Genomic DNA, 19921 nt, shown 5'->3' on the forward strand with positions numbered 1-19921 from the left:
CAGAACATAAGCAATTTCTGTGACAAAGCACTGACAAACCGTGAACAGTCAAACATCCTGCATCATTGACAGGTAAGCATACTGTCTTGCTGCTTTGCTGGGGTGTATAATATACTCTTCCCACTATGGCAAGAACATGCTGTATCTCATCCTTCATTCCTGTTTGTGTATCCATCCTCCTTTTCCTGATCATTCTGGCAGAGCCATGTGTTTTCCACACTTCCCCTGCCTCATGGACACTGAACATCATTATTTTCTCCGTGGCACTAATTGCCTGAGATGCTACAACCTCTGCCTACATTGCTGGAGTCCTTCTGTCATTTTCTCAACAAGCACTTTAGATATGTTGTCAAGAAAATGGTCAGATAAATTCTTGAAACTGGTTAAAATTTGGTGATCTTTGAACTATGATACCTCATCCTTCTGAGACAGTGCTGGAAGGTGAGGGTAAATTTAGGAAAGACAATCTGCTTTTTGCTTTCTTTATTTGGATGACAGCTGCATCTGACCTTGTTTATCATAACACTTTTAATATACAGCAAATAATTATGATGGTGAGTCTGAGGTGATTCTTCATACTCTCCTGGTGTTTCACTGAGGGTTGGGTGGATACATGATGCTGATTCCTCTTCCTTGCCAGTTGCTAAACTGTAGTAAATCTCTGCTAAAGAAGAGCATAGATATCTTCCAATACAGGCATTTGTCACAGGAATTTGGAAGGGGAATGAGTTTGGTTCATGCCAGGTTTCACTCAGAAGGATAGGGTGGTGCTCAACCAGTGCATCTATGTTAACAATTCAGTGCTCTGGAGAAGTGATTGTTTAGGTGTAAATTTGCCTTGTGTCTGTTCTTGGAATCGTGCAGCACACATGTGAGTGCACCCCAGGAATCGAGGCTGAAGCCAGGCCCCAGGACTCCATCCAGAGCAAGGTACCTCCAAAAGGGGGAAAGCACCTCTTCCCTATGTCCTTCAGCAGTTGACACTCTATGCAAGCACACAATTCTGTTAGTAATGGCAAAGCTGTACAGAAATCTACTTTGCATTGCAATGTACACCTTGGACAGTCAACAGGTATCAACTTCATTGCCAGAATCGATGTGTTATGGAATAGGTCCAATACACTGTCCATGTTGTGCCACAGTCCAAACACTGACAGCTGACTCTAGTGGTAGGGTAATTCAATGTTGCCAGAAAAATGAAAATGAACACAAAATGCATGTTTCACTGTAATCAAAACATCATCTCTTTGTTAACAACCATTTTGATTATGAAGCAATGATCACTTTCATTAATGTTGTTACATTACAGACAATGAAGTCTAACCCTTACATTTTGACTGATTTCGTGTACCTACACAGCTCTGGTGGTTGTTACCTGTTAAAGTGCCTTGCATTGTTGCAGGACAAGCTGTGTTTTAGATCCTCTTGCAAGACCTTTTCTACCAAAGACCTCTGCTCTTTCCCTTTTTTTTTTTTTTAAACCTCTCTCACAATTGGAACCTGCTCTTTTTCCTGGCCCCTGTCTATTGTGATAGAAACTGTCCCCCTAACAGCTCTATGACTGGACCTTGGACTGGGGAAGTCTACCTCTGTCTCCTGATCATAACCTAACTGGGTTTGACGCATGTACAGAAACATCTCTTCAAGAGTTTGTGTTGAATGCCTTATTCAGGTAACCCATGTATTATTTATCAAAAAATGTATAACAGTAAATAAAGATGTCAAAAGACTTGCATGTGTTCATCTAAGCCTTAGTCCTTCCTTGTGTGTTTTCCATACGTTCCTCTCAGTCCTGTCCCACTTCTTTACTACTAGAAGAAACAGATACCCAGCAACTGCTGCTCATCTCCCACCCTTTCTACTCCAGGCAAATGGTTTTAACAGGTTCAAGTTTCTTTGATCCTGACCTTGGAAAGATCCATCTATAACCTATCATCTGGAGCCAGATGGTAGACATTTCACTGTTAGCGGTCCCTGGTCTTAAAGACTCCTAGGTATCCTTTCTGGAAGACATTAATCTTTGTCATGATCCTATTTAGTATTTGTTTTTCTTAACAGTCTCCTTTAATTCTGTATAATCAAACAAAAAATATCAAACAGATAAAATGAGGTACTTATAAGAGTCATGAAAGTAATAGAGATATCTCATTCTTTACAACAACCAAATTAATATGAAGTGCTTCACACACTGCAACCTTACAATCTGGATATTACACAAGTAAAAATAAATGCACACACCCATAAAACTAGTAAAACTGGCTGTTGCAGCTACACATAGTTCCCCGTGTTCATTAAAATTCTATCTTTATTGACTTTATCTTGATTGGCATGCAGATCAAAGTGAAAACGTAATAAATAAAAGAATATACATAATGGAATCCATGGAAAGAAGCTATTCAGAAGATAATTCCAGTAGGTAAATTTCAATGCAGTATTAAAAACAACAGTGCAGAAGCATTTGAAACATAACACGTCATAGACTGTTGAAGGGCTGGATCCCGAGGCCATTACTCACTTGCGTAGACACACTGACTTCAAAAGAATTACTCACCGTGAGTAAAGATAGTTGGAGTACGACTAAACAAGACAGTATTAGCTCTTTCGGTGCGGCCATGTAGCTGAACAACAGCTCTGTGTGAGCGTGATCCTGTAGGCAATACCCAGCTTAGTCCATAATGGCAGCTCCAGGACCCCTCTGGGATGTGGTGAGCACCTGTGTAGGGCAGAGGATCCCTGATGGCATGGGAAGTGGGAGCACAAATATGCATAAACACTAAATAAATATGTTTGCCTTCAGTTGTGCCCACCTGTGCTGCTTAAGAAAATATTTTTCGTACTTCCCTAGCTCTGGCTGGCCTTGCACAGCCCATGCATTGAAAAGTGAGCTGGATCAGCCTCGTCTCATCCATTATTAAGCAAATAGTTGTGCTTTACTGAACTGGGGCCCAGATTTCCATAGCTGAATTTTTATAGCTGTTTAAATGTATGGAGAAAGAGCAGTTTGACTCTCAGATGTCAAGGATGAGTTTTTAGGGCAAGCAACAAAGAACAACATTTTTTTTCACCTTAAACTGCTAACTAGAGTATTTTGATGCAGTCATAGGACATGAACATAAGGCCTCTTAACACTATTTTATTGAAATTTTTATTAACACAATTACACAAGTGAGATAAGGGATGCTTTACAAGGTTAGTCACAAAAGGTGAACAAAACAGAAACTAGATGACAGATTCTGGGCATCAGAAACTAGAAGACAGGGTCTGTACATCATAGGTTATTGAACAGAATTAGTTCAATCCAGAGTATGAGAGAAAGAACATGTAGGAAAAAAATGACCAAGGAGAAGCCTAAGAGAAAGATTTCTTAAATAAATTTAGAAACCTAACTGGCATCAGCAGCTGCTGTTCGCTTCCACTGTTTGAGCATTGGGAACCAACAAAAAGATCTGGGTATGCCAGGTTCTGCTTTTCTGGAAAATAAAATTGAGGGAAAATTTCTCCCACTTTGGTCTTTCATCCCTTTTATGTTTGAGCATTCTTATTACGTACACAGTATAACCAAGAATTAGCCAGGCTGTCGTGCCATAAGGATGAGTTTCAACAGAGAAAAACATTTGTCTGTGGTTACAGACTGGCTCTCTGGGAAAAAAAACAAAACAAAAACTGGTTGCGGCAGTACGTACTGGAACTTCTAAAAGCAAAGCATAAGGCTAAGTTTACCTGTCTGCCGACCACTGCCTAGAGTGTTTTCCCAGGTCCCAGCTAGTTTATAACATATGGTTACCTGCAGTCATGTGAAAGTGTTTTCAACCAGCCTGGTGAATTATTGGCAGCCACTACTGTTTTACACAAAAAACATTTAATGCTATTTTGAAGTAGGAGGAGGCAGCATCCCCTTCCTCAAAACACTAATATATGTTTTGAGCCAAATCCACTGCCTCTTTGACCCAATTTTATGTTCATATGACTCAATCGATCCCAGCAGTATTACATCCATGTGTCTTTTTGGAATAAAACACTGTAGTGAATCAGTCTCCTTTGCTCCTTTCTTCTACATTTTTCCACCACCACCATGAGACATTCAAGGAGATTTTCCACATCTGAGAGCTTTCTGAGTAAGCAGTGGAAGATATTGGCATTCATAAAACCCTGACAAGCATCTCGGGGATTATAATGTCTATAATATTGAAAAAAAGCCACCCAGTTTATTTCAGTACATGTTTTTTTTCTTTTTCTTGTTTATATTTTGTGAGCAAAACTAAATCTGATTCCAATAGCTGAGCGGAGCCTTCTCATTAAATGAAAGTGTCTCCCCTAGCTCACTGAAGCTCCTAACTAACTGACACGGAAGTTAGCTGCATTATGTGGGCTTCAGGCCATCCTCAGCACAATCAGTCTTCGTCAAGCTGAAACTTGCTGTGTTTAGGCAGGTTGGGATTTCTAAACAGGTTGTTCAGCCCTATTTTCTATGCTCAGTTGCCCAAGGATTTGTTTTCTTCCAAGAGCAACAACAAAGTATTTGCCTTACAAAAGTTTTGAAGGAGTCTATCATTTTGAGAGCTTTTTCTAGCCTTAAAATGGCAGTTCCACTAGGACAGACACCAGGTTTTCAAGATGGAAGGGGGTCTGCAAACTGCAAAGGACTGGCGGGCTGTTACCTCTGGCTTTTCTCCTGAAATTTTGACCTTTCAGGTATGCTGTGACACAGCAGCAGTTTGACAGGATCTGGAGGTCTAACTGAGGATACTTGAGGACTGAGGAAAGATTCCTCTCGAATGTTAATACCGTTTCACTTGATCATATTCATTAACAAGGTGCTTAGAGCCTAGAAAGGGCTTGACTATGTTTACTTAAGCCTAAATAAAGATTAATATCCTTTCATGTAGTGTATATGTTTGCATGGTATTTGATGTTGTGAGACTTTGGTACAAAACTGTAATAAAATGCTTTTTCAGCATGTCATGTTCGGTAAACATATATTTACTTGAAAAGAAAAAAAAAAGAAAAAAGACCCAAGACCTGGAGAGGACGTAAACTAGCGAGTCTGTTGGCATCTCTTTCAAAACAATGAATAGTAACAGTCTATGCAAGGTATAGTTGCTTCCCATAAAGGGAAAAAAAACAAACCAAGCATATGTTCATATAAGTAACTTAAAGATAAAATGAAGGGTCCATCTCAATTATCAATACAGATCAATACAATATAGATCATGTAAGGCTTTCTTTTGCTGTATGTCCTGTACATGCTAGAGACTGTTCTTAATGTAATATGTTGAGCTACACATTTAAGCAGCACTGTATGAATAAAAGATAGATAAATACCCAACTTATTCAACTGTATCTTCAACAGTTATCTTCACTGATGGAGTCAGCCTTGTGCCTGTAGACTCCTACGATATTCTTAGATATTCAACAGCTATGCTGCCTTCACAAGCTTTATACTATCGTAGTAGTTCAAAGAAGAAGAAATAAAAATCCCAGAGTTTTTAGACAGGGCTTTCAAAAACTCGCAGTAGCACTTACTTACAGAGTTTCTAGTGGTAGCCATGGACTTACGTCTTCAGATCTACACGAGTCTGTGGTACTCTGTATACAACAAATATTGTATCTGCTGGAAATGTCATGCCAGTCCTAATATTTTTTCTATCTTCAAATTCCAATCAAGAGAGGAATTTGGAGGTGTTAAATGCCACATGGTGTGCCTAGAAAGAGACAGTCCTTGCCACAAAATAGGAGAAAAAAAGTACCGTTATCCCTGTTTTATAAGTACAGGCTTTGAGAGATGAAAGGACCTGCCTCTGTTATTCATGGAAAGATTATCATTGACTTCAGTGGGTGTAGTATCAGCCCTATAGCGGTATGAAACTTGGCTCCTAATTACATTAGGCCCACGTAGGCTTAGTTTCAGCCACAGTTCATTTTTGTCGTCAGGTTGTTAACCTGTAAACCAAAGGTATTTCAATTGCTGACAGAGTCTGACTTGTGGTTCTAGGCTCCCAGGATGCTTGACTAAGAGAAACCCATGTCCAGTCACGTTTCGTTTGTGCTCCAAGTGTTTGGCTTCCATCATGGCTTGGGATGGCCTGTTCTCTGCAGATTAAGAGGAAACAATATATGACGCACAGGCTTGTCTCACTCACTTCAAAGTGTGAGCAACAGTGACTCACCCACCTCCACAGAAATCTTTAAACCCTGTGCTGAGTTTCCTATTTTTCTTCTTGTGTCATAGTTAGCATTGCTGTCTTTTGTTTTCTCCAGCCTACGTTCACCAGCTTTGCAGAATTTTGAATCCAATCTGGCAATGAGGCTGGGCTTTTTTTTTTTACTGTGCCTTTGGGTTCCCATATTCTTTCATAGTTTACTTAACCAAACAGCATGTGTTTAAGTTTCTCAGTAACTCCGGGTGTTACCAAATAAGAATAATCTGCATAATATCAATGTGAAAGGGAGGCTTGTTATTCACACTTCGTTATCATCTTGTCCCAACAGACAGCTGCTGTCACTGTTTGCCCTTTTCAGTGGAAGTGGGCTAAATTCATCCTAGTCACAGACGGGGGTAGGTGGCTGTGGTGCAGTTCCCACCCATTTGGAAGATGACACGTTAGATTGAGTTATTCTTTTACAGAGCAGGGAAGCTTATTGAACAGAAAAAGTTAATTAACCTAACTGAGGACCGAACTGGTCCATGCAGGACATAAGCTGGGACAGGAAGAACTTCCATAAGTTCTTCAAAATATACTTCACTAGGAATAACATGAAAAAACCCAATAATTACCTTATTATAAATGTCTTGCCAGATAACACCACGGCTTCACCGGGAAGGATTTATCTGCTCTCGTGCTTGCAGTCCAATGCCAGAATTCAATGAACCTGGGTCACCCATGGCTGTGTAGGCTGTTCAACCTGTAGGATAGTATGCAAAAGGTGGATACCACCACCACTGCTGCTCCTTCTCCTACACCACTGTTTTTGAATTAAAGTGACCATGGCACCTCTGCCCTGTGCTGAACCCAGTGCTGTTGATACGCATTAGACATGATCTAAGCATGCCCAGAAGATTGGGATCCTTAGGCAATGGAATACCTACTTTGTAAATCCCAAATGCACTTGGTGAAACAGCAGTCTATGTATTTAGTTCAGTCAAGGTGTCAGTGGCGTAATTTTAAGCATCAAAGTAAATTTTGTAATGGAAATTTTGAGTAGCTTAGTGGGGCAAACGTTATTGGGAAAATCACTTTTCTCTTTCTTTGATGAAATTCTCCTTGGCTGCACCATAAGTGCTTAGGTGTTTTATTTAAATCTTGCTGAAGGCACCTGCCTGTCTGAGCTTCAGCTCTTCTGGGTGTCCAGACCTCTGCTTTGGCACATGCCCAGAACAGTTTAAGCAGCCTGATAGCTATCTCCCACCTAAGAAGCTAGGCATTCCTCTGCTGAAGTCTCCTGGGGGGCTCAAACCTGCACACATTCTCAGAAAAACACCTAATGCACACCCAGAAGGCTCCTTGGAAAATACTTTGTGGGTGCTTTTTTCGAACAGACAGTGAAGGAGGATCTGCCACCCACCTTTCATGCAATACTCTGTGGTTAAGCCATTCGCTTAGGAAGTTAGACTCAGATTCAACACTTTGCTCTGACTGAAGGGGTTGAAACCAGCATTTCTCCAAGGAAAATGTCCTCCCCAGGGGTGACATTGTTTAGAGGGGGAGAGATGGGGTTTCACACACAGTCCCTACTCTTCCTCTTGAAGTTGTTTTACTGTGTAGCAGAAAAGTCCAGAGTCCTTGGACAGGCACCTCCACAGAGGTGCATTGTTCTGTAGGCTGCACAAAGTAGGTTTAGGCAGAGCTCCCTCCTTTGAGGCCTGTTTATACACTTTTTGTTCAACAGCCTTTCAATTCAACTCAGACAAGTAGGAGATCTGACACTTAAAAGACTGGAAGAAATTAAATCCTGGTCTCGCACTTTGCCTTCTACAGCTTTACTTGTACTAAATAGACAGCAACATTTCCGTCACCAGCACATTTTGGGAGTGTGCTTTTGGAAAGAGGAGATGTAGGCACCTACTTACAGGTTCTGGTCTGTGAATGCGAAGTAAGACATGTCTTGGTCTTCGTATTTGCTGTAAAGTAGCTGAAAGTGCCTGAATGTTGAATATGGCGAAAACGTAGATTGGAATCCTGTCTTGGGGCAATTGACCTTCTCTATGCTGTGTACGTAAAGCCTCATAGATAGGTTCTGGTTTCCACTCCAATCGCCAGCCACACAGGCTACAACTACTTAGCTTTCATTATCCTTGGTAAGACTTAATGCCAATTTGAGTTCCTTTCCACCTTAACCCACAGCCCAGTTCTTTCATATAGTGATATAATTTTGCTGTTTCTAGGTCCCCTTGTCTTTCTAGAGCCCTACATTTCTCACTTAACCTCAATTATATTTGATGTCTTTTGTAGACAAGGTTTTCAAATCATTCACAATGGCAAGAAGGTTATATTCTACTGTATCTATGGCTTCTGTCTTTCCTCTTTTTCATGGATGTACTTTTCTTCCTTGCCCAATAACAAAACACGAAAGTGGATTCTTGGTGGAGAGTGTGAGGTCTTTACATCCCTGCCAAAGCAGAGGAAACCCTAGGGAAATCCAGAAAGCAGGAAGCATTAGGCAGAGAGTGCCCTGGGTTTTGATATCCAGTGGAAGCTCTGCCTCTGAAGTGATGGTGACAGCAGAACGTGGCAACAGCATAGGAGGGTCATGTCTGTGTGGGGAAAGGAATGGTTGGCAGGAGCCAGGAAGCTTGGGGCAAGGGAGTTCAGGTGAGAGACAACGGGTGAGAGGTTGAGTTGGATGGACAAGAAAAACCAGGGCTTTGAGTTACTTGGAATTTGGGGGATAGTCTGGAAGGATGAGAAAGACTATGTGGGAAGTTCACGTAGGAGGGATTTTTCTGCAGAAGAGCGGAGGGAGGGTTGGAAGTCAGGACATAGTTGACACTTAAGAGAGCAAAGTGCAAGATCTGGGAATTGTGCTAGGGGAGGAAATTTCCCCTCAGGAAAAGGACATCAGATGTATTGGGAGTTGGTGGAGGCCTCTGAGGAAATATGGTGACTGGGAGACGACTGCTTTGGAGGACAAAAGGCTCTGAGATCAGACTGAGTAGGACTAGGGGAATAAAGACAGTCTCTCATCTTTCCCTCCTTACTACTTCCACCTCCAGGGTCCTCAAAATTCCTGCATGGGAGCAGCGATGCATACAAAGGACAACAACTTCTTCCTGCATCAGGCTTTGATTGTGAAAGGACAGAGCTGTTTGAAGGTAGTGACTATGTGCATAACCTTTTATGTCTCTGGGAGACTCCAGTACAAAAAACAGAGCAGTTGTGGCATCTCCATCCCTGGAGGACTCCAGCACTCAGCTGGACAAGGCCCCGGCTGAGCTGATCTAGTGTTCGTGGTAGTTTCACTGTAAGTTGGGGGTTGCTGTAGATGACTTCTAGAGCTCACTTCCCACAGGGTTTCCCATGGTCGCTGGTTCAAGGAATCTAGAAAGCTTTTAGTCATAGAGGCATCCTTAGCTTTGACACCTGATATTATACCAGCCTCCTTCCATTTCCCTTTATTTTTGCTCAAGATGACAGATACGTGTATCTGCATTATCCCATAATGTTGATGTTCCCATAGGCTTGCAATAGTGTGTTCTGAGTTCACATTTCTGTAATAATATAATTCAGAGAATACAAAGACAACCCACGGGATTTATGTGCCTCTTGCTGAATTCATCTTGCAGTTCAGGCATCCTTCTAATCTCCCCATTTTGTCCCTCAAAATCATCACTTCTGCTTGACCTACCTGTAGGCCAAAGGTCAAGTTAACTTGGCTTTTTTCCAGATCCTGTTAAAGGCCATTTCTGAAGTCATAAATGTAGTTTGCTGAAGAATAAAGGCACACCTTTTCCTGCATGGATTGGTAATATAGCTCTTTTGCAGTGCTAACAGCTGAAGCTGGTGGGACGATCCAGACCAAATGTACTTTCTTTTCTAACGACATAGAAGCTTTTGTGGAATCAGGAAGATTTTTCTTATGTTTCCTACCAAAAAAAAACCTCTCCAAACCAAATGAAAAAGCAGGAACAATTACACTATTTCACTGAGCTGTTTTGAAAACCAGGAGGTATGAGATAGTGCCTGCACCTGCACTTGGTCCCTCCAGCTTCAGCCACACCACTGAGGCACTGGTGTTATAGCCCAGCCACAATGGCTCCCTCTGCTCTTGTGGAGCCACCAAGTCTCCCTGCCACCCTGAGAAAGTGCCCATCTTCCTCCTGCAACATTATAGGGAGTCTGAGGTGACTAACCCCCTAATTTACATGCCTTGCATAGGTGATTAACGTTAGGTACGATGAATTGTGGCTGCAGTGTATCATTGAAACATCTTACCTTATTTTCCAGATCAAAGTATCTCGTGTTTTTGTTCTGATGAAACAGCTTGGTACTTAACAAGAGGAGCACGTAAACATTCAACATACTAATTAGAGAAGCCAGCAGTTTACTCTATCTTTCCATTATCCTGCAATCCTGTTTCAACTAATATGTTATGGCATGTGTTTTATTATGGACTTCCACAATCGAGCCATAAAATTAAATATCTGTAACAGTAGTTGTATAAATGATATTACTAACAATGAGAAATTTTGGTTTGGACTGAAATCAGAATTCCCCTCCAAGTTAATTTTTTAAATAAAGATGTAAAAATTTTCATTCTGTGGGAATTTTTAAAATGTTTGGTTTAGTTGTGACTCAGCACCAAAACAAATTTTGAAATTATGTTCAACATGACCAGTGTTCATAGATTTAACCAGCCTTTCTGTCCCAGCAACAAGAGAGCCATTCAGCTACCAATTCTCATCTTTAAGACTGAGTGAAAGTAATGAGAAATTCCAGTTGTCTTTGCTGGTAGTGGGTCAATGGACTGCATTACCACTAAACTGCTGGATACTACCCAAATCATTTGGCTTTAAGATGCAAAAGTAAGCTAAGTGTTTAAGGATATGATGAATACTCTTCAGAAAAGTTCTAGGTCAACATATTCTAAATGGATAATAAGTATGGCTGTTTACCAAAGCATTTTCTAACAATAGAAAGAAAGTCACCAGAAACTTATTCAACCTTAAAAAAAACCTAAAAATGAAAAACCTTACATTGGTTTGAATAGAATATGAGCTGAAGAACACACACAAAAAATCCATTTGTGGTATTTTTTGACTATGCAGTGTGCAACTAAAAATGTTACGATTGTTTGCAGAGTATCTACTACTAAACTAAACAAAAGCATGCTGTGACTTGATTGACCTATGCATCAGTGCATGCCGATCTATTTGAGTTATTTCATAGTTTGGGAACGTTCTCACATAATCCTATATGTGTGCTTACTGCATTTGTTTTTTGAGTTAACTTGCCCTTCTTTTGAATAGTACACAAAATCTTCAATGTTCAGCTGGGAAAATGATTTCTAAACAGTGATTCTCAGTAAAAAAGCAGCTCTGCTGCTTCTCGTTGGCAAGGGGCTGGTACTGATATCACTGAATTTCTTGTGAAAGTCCACTTTATCTGAGCAGCAAGAAATCTCTAATGCAATGTTAAGAGGAGATGTTGTGGTTCTATTACAGATAACAGATTCAAGTCAGCAGTGGACTGTGCTCAGGACTATGTAATCAAGGTGGTTTGTAAGTTGAGCAACATTGCAGCCACATGCAGAGGAGGTGGCTTGGCATTTGGCAGGAATCTCTATCCTGCAACTGTCAAATCCACAATCACAATCCATCATGCAGAATAATGTCTTCCTCCTTCCTGTTCACTCCCCAGTCTAAGCATGATTTTCCACCTTGAATGCAACCCATGTTTTATTTTATTGTACACAATCAGATACACACTATGGTATCATTAGAAAGTAAATATTTATTAGTCTTCATTAACCGAAATACTCCCTGTATTGGCGTTTGATCCTTGAAAGTAACCATTTATTTTACATGTTATGGTATATATGCTGTAGTGTGACAACAGATGACAGTTGTTGATTTTTCAATAATGCCCACTGCCAGGGTGAATGAGTACAAGGTGATGAGATAATCCTTATTCCTACTCACTTGTCTGTGGCAGAAAAGGGATGGAAATAGGGAAAAAAGCAGAATTCCATTTCAGGATTTATCAGTAAGTATCTAAGGTATTCCTGAGAAAGTCTGCAGCCCTAATGAAATAGCAATTTTTATCACCTACAGGAAAAAAATCACCTGAATGTCTAAAAGTGTTTTAAACATTATAAGCTTCTGGTAGCAAATATATTAATATAATCTTTTTTTTTTTTATCTCTAATAACAATAAGTAACATTTAGTATCATCTTGTAGGAACTGCCTTAAAAAGAAACCCTTGATATACTCCAGATTCTTAGCCAAATGAAAGCTTAGAAAGACAAATGTATTTATCAGCAGTCTCCAGGGAGTGAATTTTATGCTGAGTTAGAATGCAATGACTGGCAGTAAATAATTTTCCAGTGGTAAGATACTTTCTTTTACTTTTCAGTGCTAAGACACTCTTTTTTTTTCGCTTGATCCTTTTGGGGTTGAGAGCAGAATTCCTCCAAGCCGTTTGCAAATTAGGGTCTGAAGGAGAATTAGGAAACAAATGTGTTTACTGAGTAAGATTAAGTCAGTGCATGAGCAGGGGAACAGGAAGGATCATAAACCAGAGAGACCAGTTCAAACCAATTTTCACAGAACTCCTCCCTTTAGTAACATTACTGTAAGTTACAAATATTACCTCATCAGAACAAATGATTATTTGCTAATCCATGATTCAGAAGGCCAACCATTGTTAAACAGCACCCTTTGGAAACTGGTTAACCCTTTGTGCTCCATTTACTACATTACCAAATGTAAAGACGTAAAGAAGCTATGAATGAAGTGTGCCGAGAGGCCAGTGACTATGAAATCGGTAAAATACACATACACTCCCTTATACAGAGAACTGGCAAAAGGTGGCAGGTAATCAAACCTGGCACAAGAAGCCATTAGCACAGTCATAGAACAAATGCAGTGCAAAAATCTTGCCATAATCCTGTTTAGTTAATGTATTACATCGCTGACAATTCATTTTCTGGAGACTGTGCTGAACTTCTCATGAAGAATGTTAATTACCGTAACTTGTTTGATGAGTACATCTGTAATTGGGGAAATAGACTCTGGCAACCACAGTCACATCATATAAAGACACTGATATCTGCATCTGCTCAGACCTCTAATTTTTTTCTATCCCAGCGAATACTCCTGTTAGAGGACAGAAATACCTCTGGAGATTAATGGATGCATACAGTGTACAAAGGTGTCCCAGGAACCACAAGCAGAACATACCACCAAAATCAGAAGATAGGAGAAGCAGCTGTTTAAGGAGAGGTCTTTATTAGTGTTTTAGTTTGGGTTGGGAGTGCTACTTTGAGGGGAACCTCCTGACTGCCGCTACCTAGTATAGAATCATAGAATGGTTTGGGTTGCAAGGGACCTTTAAAGGTCATCTAATCCAACCCCTCTGCAATGATCAGGGACATCTTCAACTAGATCAGGTTGCTCAGAGCCCCTGACCTGGAATGTTTCCAGGGATGGGGCATCTACAACCTCTCTGGGGAACCTGTACCAATGTTTCACCACCCCCATCGCAAAAAATGTCTTCCTTATATCTAGTCTAAACCTACCCTTTCAGTTTAAGACCATTACCCTTTGTCCTGTCGCTACAAGCCCTATTAAAATGTCTGTCCCCATCTTTCTTATAAGCCCCCTTGAAGTATTGAAAGGCCACGGTAAGGTCTCCCCGGAGCCTTCTCTTCTCCAGGCTAAACAACCCCAACTCTCTCAGCCTTTCCTCATAGGGGAGGAGTTCCATCCCTCTAATCATGTTTGTGGCCCTCCTCTGGACCCACTTCAACAGGTCCATGTCTTTGTTGTACTGAGGACTCCAGAGCTGGACGCAGTACTCCAGGTGGGGTCTCACCAGCGTGGAATAGAGGGGTAGAATCACCTCCCTCCACCTGCTGGCCAGTGGAGCTTTGGTTTGCATCATGGAGCCTCTCAAAGCATGCAAGCTGAATTCCTTTTGGATGACGCTAACTGGAAAACATGCTCCAGAAGGCTACCTAACACCCTCGAATTGCTAATGGAAATTCAGTCAACAGGACCAAACTAGAACTAGTCTGATGTCAAACCCCTGAAATATGTGCAGTGTACACATCATTCTGCAGTACCTATTCCCATTGCTCTGTATTTGCTAACACAGATGTAGCCTTAGATAACTCTTAGATAACTCTTCTTCAGAAGCTCACTGCAGAGCTCTGAGAGGAGTCAATAAATGGTCCAGAACCACTTCATTGCAATTTGCAGCTATTCCATTTGTCTGCAATATGAGTGGGAGAGTGCCCTTTAAATTTTTGTCTGCTGTCTTAGAAAGATGTTTTGTTGTTAGAGCCCTGAGAGCCTTCAGGGATGTCCTTTTATTTTGGTCACTTGTGGGTGAGTATTCTGCTATGCACTGTTGAACATAATTAGGCTACATATGGTGCTGATTGGGGTTTTCTCCATAGCACCTAATTTCCTTTCTTCTTCTTTTTTTTTATGTCTTGGTTTCCTTTGCTCTTTCTGGTGTTCAGAATTAAAAATGTAGTAAGAGTATTAAACGGTCCTGAAAAAAGTATGCTTCCTTTTAAAGAAAGTTCCAACGGACACTTGAGCATTAGTTGATTTCCTTGGGGCAGAGTTCGCACTGTGTGTGCAGATGATCCTCCTGACTTTGTGTTTTGTTGGTTGTTTTATTATGCCAGATAGTAATGGCTTACATTGATGTAAATGACTGTACAAAAGATGTAAATTATTTCACTTGATAGGGGATTCTTCAGTTTCTGTGTAAGGATTTTAAGTATAATTGCAAAGGAAAAAGCATATCATGAGAAGGATGTCTGAATTCAGAATAGTCCCAGGTAAGTCAGGATAGGTTAGTCAGAGAAGTGTCCACAAGCCCCAAAACAGATGAGTGTCTGTTCCCATCAAGTCTGAGTGCGCAGGATTCAGCTCAGCCAAATTTATGGTGTCTGCAGTGTAGATATCTGCACCCTAATTAGGTGTTAAGCTCCTATTAAAGTTAATGGAGAGTTTGAAGGCTTCGTAAGCACAGTCTTCTAGTGCCATTTGAGATGCCATCAAGAATATGAGATATCTGAATGAAGCCTGCAGATAAGACCTAGGGGTGACCCATGCTCTTCTGGAGCAGCCTAAGGGTGACAACACACAGCATCTAACACATCAATAAGACGTCTATGTTTAGGAAACTGAATTAGATCTGAGCTTTCCCTTAACTCTGATGGGAACTTGGACAAGCTCAGATATAGACACCTGTGTTGCAGAGCTTAAATTCAGGCAAGTTGAATTCTACCCAGTATCTCATAATGAATGCAATGGAAGTGGTAAACAAGTGCTGGCAGTAAGAAGAACAGGCCTATTCACAGGGAAGAAAGGACAGAGGTAGGTTGTGGTACTATTAATGAACAGGAATGGCATATTTACATCTGCTGGAAATAGAACTGTGCAAATAATGGATTTTGGGGTTTGGTGGTTGAACTGAAAGTTATGCAATAAATTCCTTTCAGTTAACCTGAAATAGATTTTTTTTTGTGTGTGTGTGTGTGTTAACTAATATAAGGAACATGTGTCTCCTCTGGTTTATTAGCAACCAGGAACTAGATTCTATGTAGCCTGTTGTGCGTGGTAGCTATATTCCTGTAGCTGTGGATTAAAAAGCTTAGAAAGGATGCTGGGCAGGAACCACTGGATCACGAACTGAAAATTGCCATGCAGCGATATGACAGGAAATAAACAACAATGTTATTTCACAGCATGACTGGAAAGCTTATCTGCTATATTACATATTTTATGGGTTCTACTCTGCAACTTTTACCTTGGATTACATTCACTTGAAGTGCCACAATACTTATTCACCTATGTGAGTGAGCAAAAGTGATTCATCACGCAAAAAGATTGTGAAACTGGGCAATATCTCTTATGTATCTATGTGTTCACCCGTCTCCAAAATAATAATCCAAAACCCATCATTTGAAGGTTATATGAGGCAGATTCTTATGCTCTGACATCAGATTTAGACCTGAAAGTTTGTCTGGTTTAATTATATTGTTAAACTGGTAAAATATGTCAGTCTAAACACGCTATCACAATTTTGGAAGTGCTAAAACTGCTGCAGGTTATGCCCATTCAGGATCTAGAATAAGCTATAATAGCATTAAAACTTACATGCCAGCATAACTATGTTTACACCAGAGCACATAACTGCTGGATTTTACCTACTCCGAGTGAAATGGGAATGCTCGAGTGAATAAAGTGAACAGACTTTGAGTCCTGATCAACACGAACAATCTATATGGAAAAAAAAAGTAAAAATATCTCTGTTATTAAGTTCATACCCATGAGCAGTTTAAAGCTACAAATGTTTAGGAATATATAAGTTGAATTTTTCAAAGAAGATACATGTTGATACTTTGTATTATCACACGGAAAGTTGTGCAGTTGGCAGCAAAAGTTGCTTTTCCTTCAAAAAAAAGAAGTTATATTAATATTTACTTGATTGTCTGATAAAAGTAATACTACAAAAGAATATTGCAAAACCTTGGAGGCTTGGCATGCTTTTCTATGTGGGTGGAAAAATGTTGTGCCGAAGCCAAGCTGGGATGAATCATGAAACTGTAGCATAAAAAAATATACTAGAAGATCTATATTTTTTAAAAAAGATGACAGCTAGAATAATAAAGCTGTGGGCCTTACTAGTATATGCAACATAAACTTGTTGCTGAAATAGTATTGGATAGTATATTACGCAGGACAGGCTTTGGTTGCAAGGACAGCAGTAGGGTTTTGGCCTTCATTCACAAGTTTAGGACCTGAACTGAGGTGTTGAAGTTAGGAGTCCCATTACCCAAGATCTCAATAGGGACAGGATTTCCTCTGCCCTGTAAGTTCTAAGGGACATATTAAGGGGCATATTAAGGGATATAACTTCATTTCTTTCACTGCATATTCTATATTAATGATAAATGTCAAAAAAATGCCCCACAGGTTAACCCAGCAGAGGTTGGCAGGTGGTGAAGTTTCTTTACCCTTTATGCTTCTCGTGTCTCAACACTTACGGGACAACTTCAGGGAAAGGCACACAAACTTTGATTGCTATGTTGACACCTCATCTGTCTTCCTATCAGCATAATGCCATAATTACCAGGTTGAAATAAAGACGCATGTAATGCTGGGTAAAAATAAGAGTGTGTTGATCTCATGCATAAGCTTCTGTGCATGTATATGAAATGATGCTGTCTAAAAGAAAGGCAGGGACCATCCCCTCGCCTGGAGGCCAAGTGATGCTGGCTGGCTTGCATCAACACTGCCTAGTGCCAGTCCTTTTTACAGCAGACTCATCCCAGAGACTGCATGGAGGGACAGTCTTAAGGATGGGGCCAAGGGGTCAACTAAGATTCAAGCAGTGTGACCATCAAGAATCTGCTGAATAAGTTCACTAGCAGATTGTCTGTGTAAATGTACCCATTGTGATTTATCATACATAAACAGGCATTGCAGATAATCCTATTCTAGTTATTAAAATGTATGTTATGTAAATGTACCATATACACTTACTTATTGACTGTTCTAGTCCTTTGTTTCTACTTTTTATAACAATTATAACAAAAACATATTCACCAACCTACAAACATGGAACTATGTTTGAAACATTTATTTATTTGCAAAATTTCGTGATATTTTTAGAATTCAAGACGAAGCACTTCTTTGGATGGACCAGCTTAAGAAAAGAGGAAGCAGAAATATCAGTTGCACAGAGAATTAGCTTCACTGGTGTACTTTAGGGCCCAAATTTTGGTTTCTTTTTGCAAAAATGAGGTGAAGGACTATTGAAACATCTTCAAGGAATTTGCTTTTAACATTCCAATGAGAACAGAGTAGTTGGGAACAAAAAAAAAAAAAAAAAAAAAAAGAAGTGTATACTCCTTTTTGAAAGAAAACAAAAAAATAACAAAGAAGAGCAGACAGATCAAAACCCAAGTAAGAGTATGTTCAGAAGCACACATGAACGGAAGGAGCGGGATGTGCTTGTGCCCTTGCAGCTGCTACTTGCAGCTACATCTCCCTACCTCATGCATATGCATGAGTAAGATCCCAGGGCTGTTATCACTCACCCTGTCTGGATCTGAGGCTGCTCCCCAGGCAGGCTCATTTGTCAAGAGCTTTGGCTGGGCAGCACGAGCTGCATTTGGCCTCCAGGTCTTCACTTGAGGAATATTGCTCCAAGGTCCAAATTCTGCTGCTCTCTCTGTCATTGAACAGTCCCTTATTTCCCAATCCATTCATTATCTCTCAGGTCTCAGTTTGGCCCTCAATTAGTAACACAGATAAGGTATTATTTACATTATACTGCGATTTTTATTGACATCAGAGAAATTCACTCTGGGTGACATCTACATGTGCTACCTCTAACGACTGAATGAATGAGTAGTTGTGAAGGGGCGGGGGAAATTGAAGAACAAACTCTTGAGCTCCATCCTTGTCTACATAACTGAAGTACAGCAAGCCCTGCTCAGCTCTGATGTACTTGCGCTTATGCATCCACTTAAATATTTTAATTTATTTTACCATTGGTTATTTATTATTGGCTTTACGAGTCCATAAACGTGAGCTCACTTTAAAACATATGACTGGACTAGGATGCCGGTGGTATTCACTATAAATGAAAATTCTAAGCTTTGCAGAGCTTATATATATGTTCAGTATAATGTATAATAGACCCTTTTCTCTCTTTTTTTTTCATTTCACATAAAGCTAGGAAAAATGTGTTTCCTATCAACATTTTTTATAAGAAAAGGAAGCACATTTTAAAAATATATATTCAAGTAACACTAAAAAGAAAATGTATAAGAAATACAAAGGCTAGAGAAAATAATTAATCACAGCATTTCTACCAAACAACTTTTTTTGTCAGCTGTATTCAATCAATACAAAATTGGTGAAAGAAGACAAGAAAGCATATGGATAGATAGAACATACTATCTGTAGTTAGCTAACAGTAACTATAACTGTACCTCCAGTCTAGTACTGTAATCAACTGCTTCTATCATCATTGACTGTGGGCAACATTTCTTCCGCAGAAGCAATATCTCCACTTTCCCTCAGGAAATTCCCACAGGACTTTCTGATAATTTTAATTCTACTTGTTAGAAATTTCATACTGTTTTCTTTCAGAAATTTTAATTTGGTCTTCTGTGTTTGTAGCATATTTGGCAGGAGATGAGGTTTTACATGTTCATTAAAAAGCAATCCATCCCAAAAGCCCACACACAATTTCTCTCAGAGCTTGGTGTTCCCTATTCTGCTCAAAGATAAAATGTGAGGTTCAACTTTTCACATCTCTCCCAGAACCCAGGATCAGCAATCAGATGAACAGTGAGTGAAATAGTTTGTATTCGCCTATGTCTGAATGAGCTACATCAAGTATTACCATTGATTATTCTCACGGAAAGAGCCTAGAGCTAGAATCCAAAGTTTTGCTAAGAGGTGTCTTGAACATACCTCTGCCCTTTGAACATTTTCCCTTTCCTAAGCTGATACCGTAACTCCCACTTAGCAGTGGATTCCTTGGTAGGAAACTTGCTGGAAAACAACAACAGAAACATCAACCAGAAGTTCCAGCTAGTAGACATAGTTGTAGAAACAACTAAAATGGGGACAGCAGACAACAACTTCTATGGGAAGGAGATTGTGATATTGTATGCATAACCCTGACATGATAGCAGCCCAGGAATAGGTAGTTACAAGGCAAATTA

Source organism: Gavia stellata, chromosome 1 (genome assembly GCF_030936135.1).
Source record: "Gavia stellata isolate bGavSte3 chromosome 1, bGavSte3.hap2, whole genome shotgun sequence".
Classification (NCBI taxonomy): domain Eukaryota; kingdom Metazoa; phylum Chordata; class Aves; order Gaviiformes; family Gaviidae; genus Gavia; species Gavia stellata.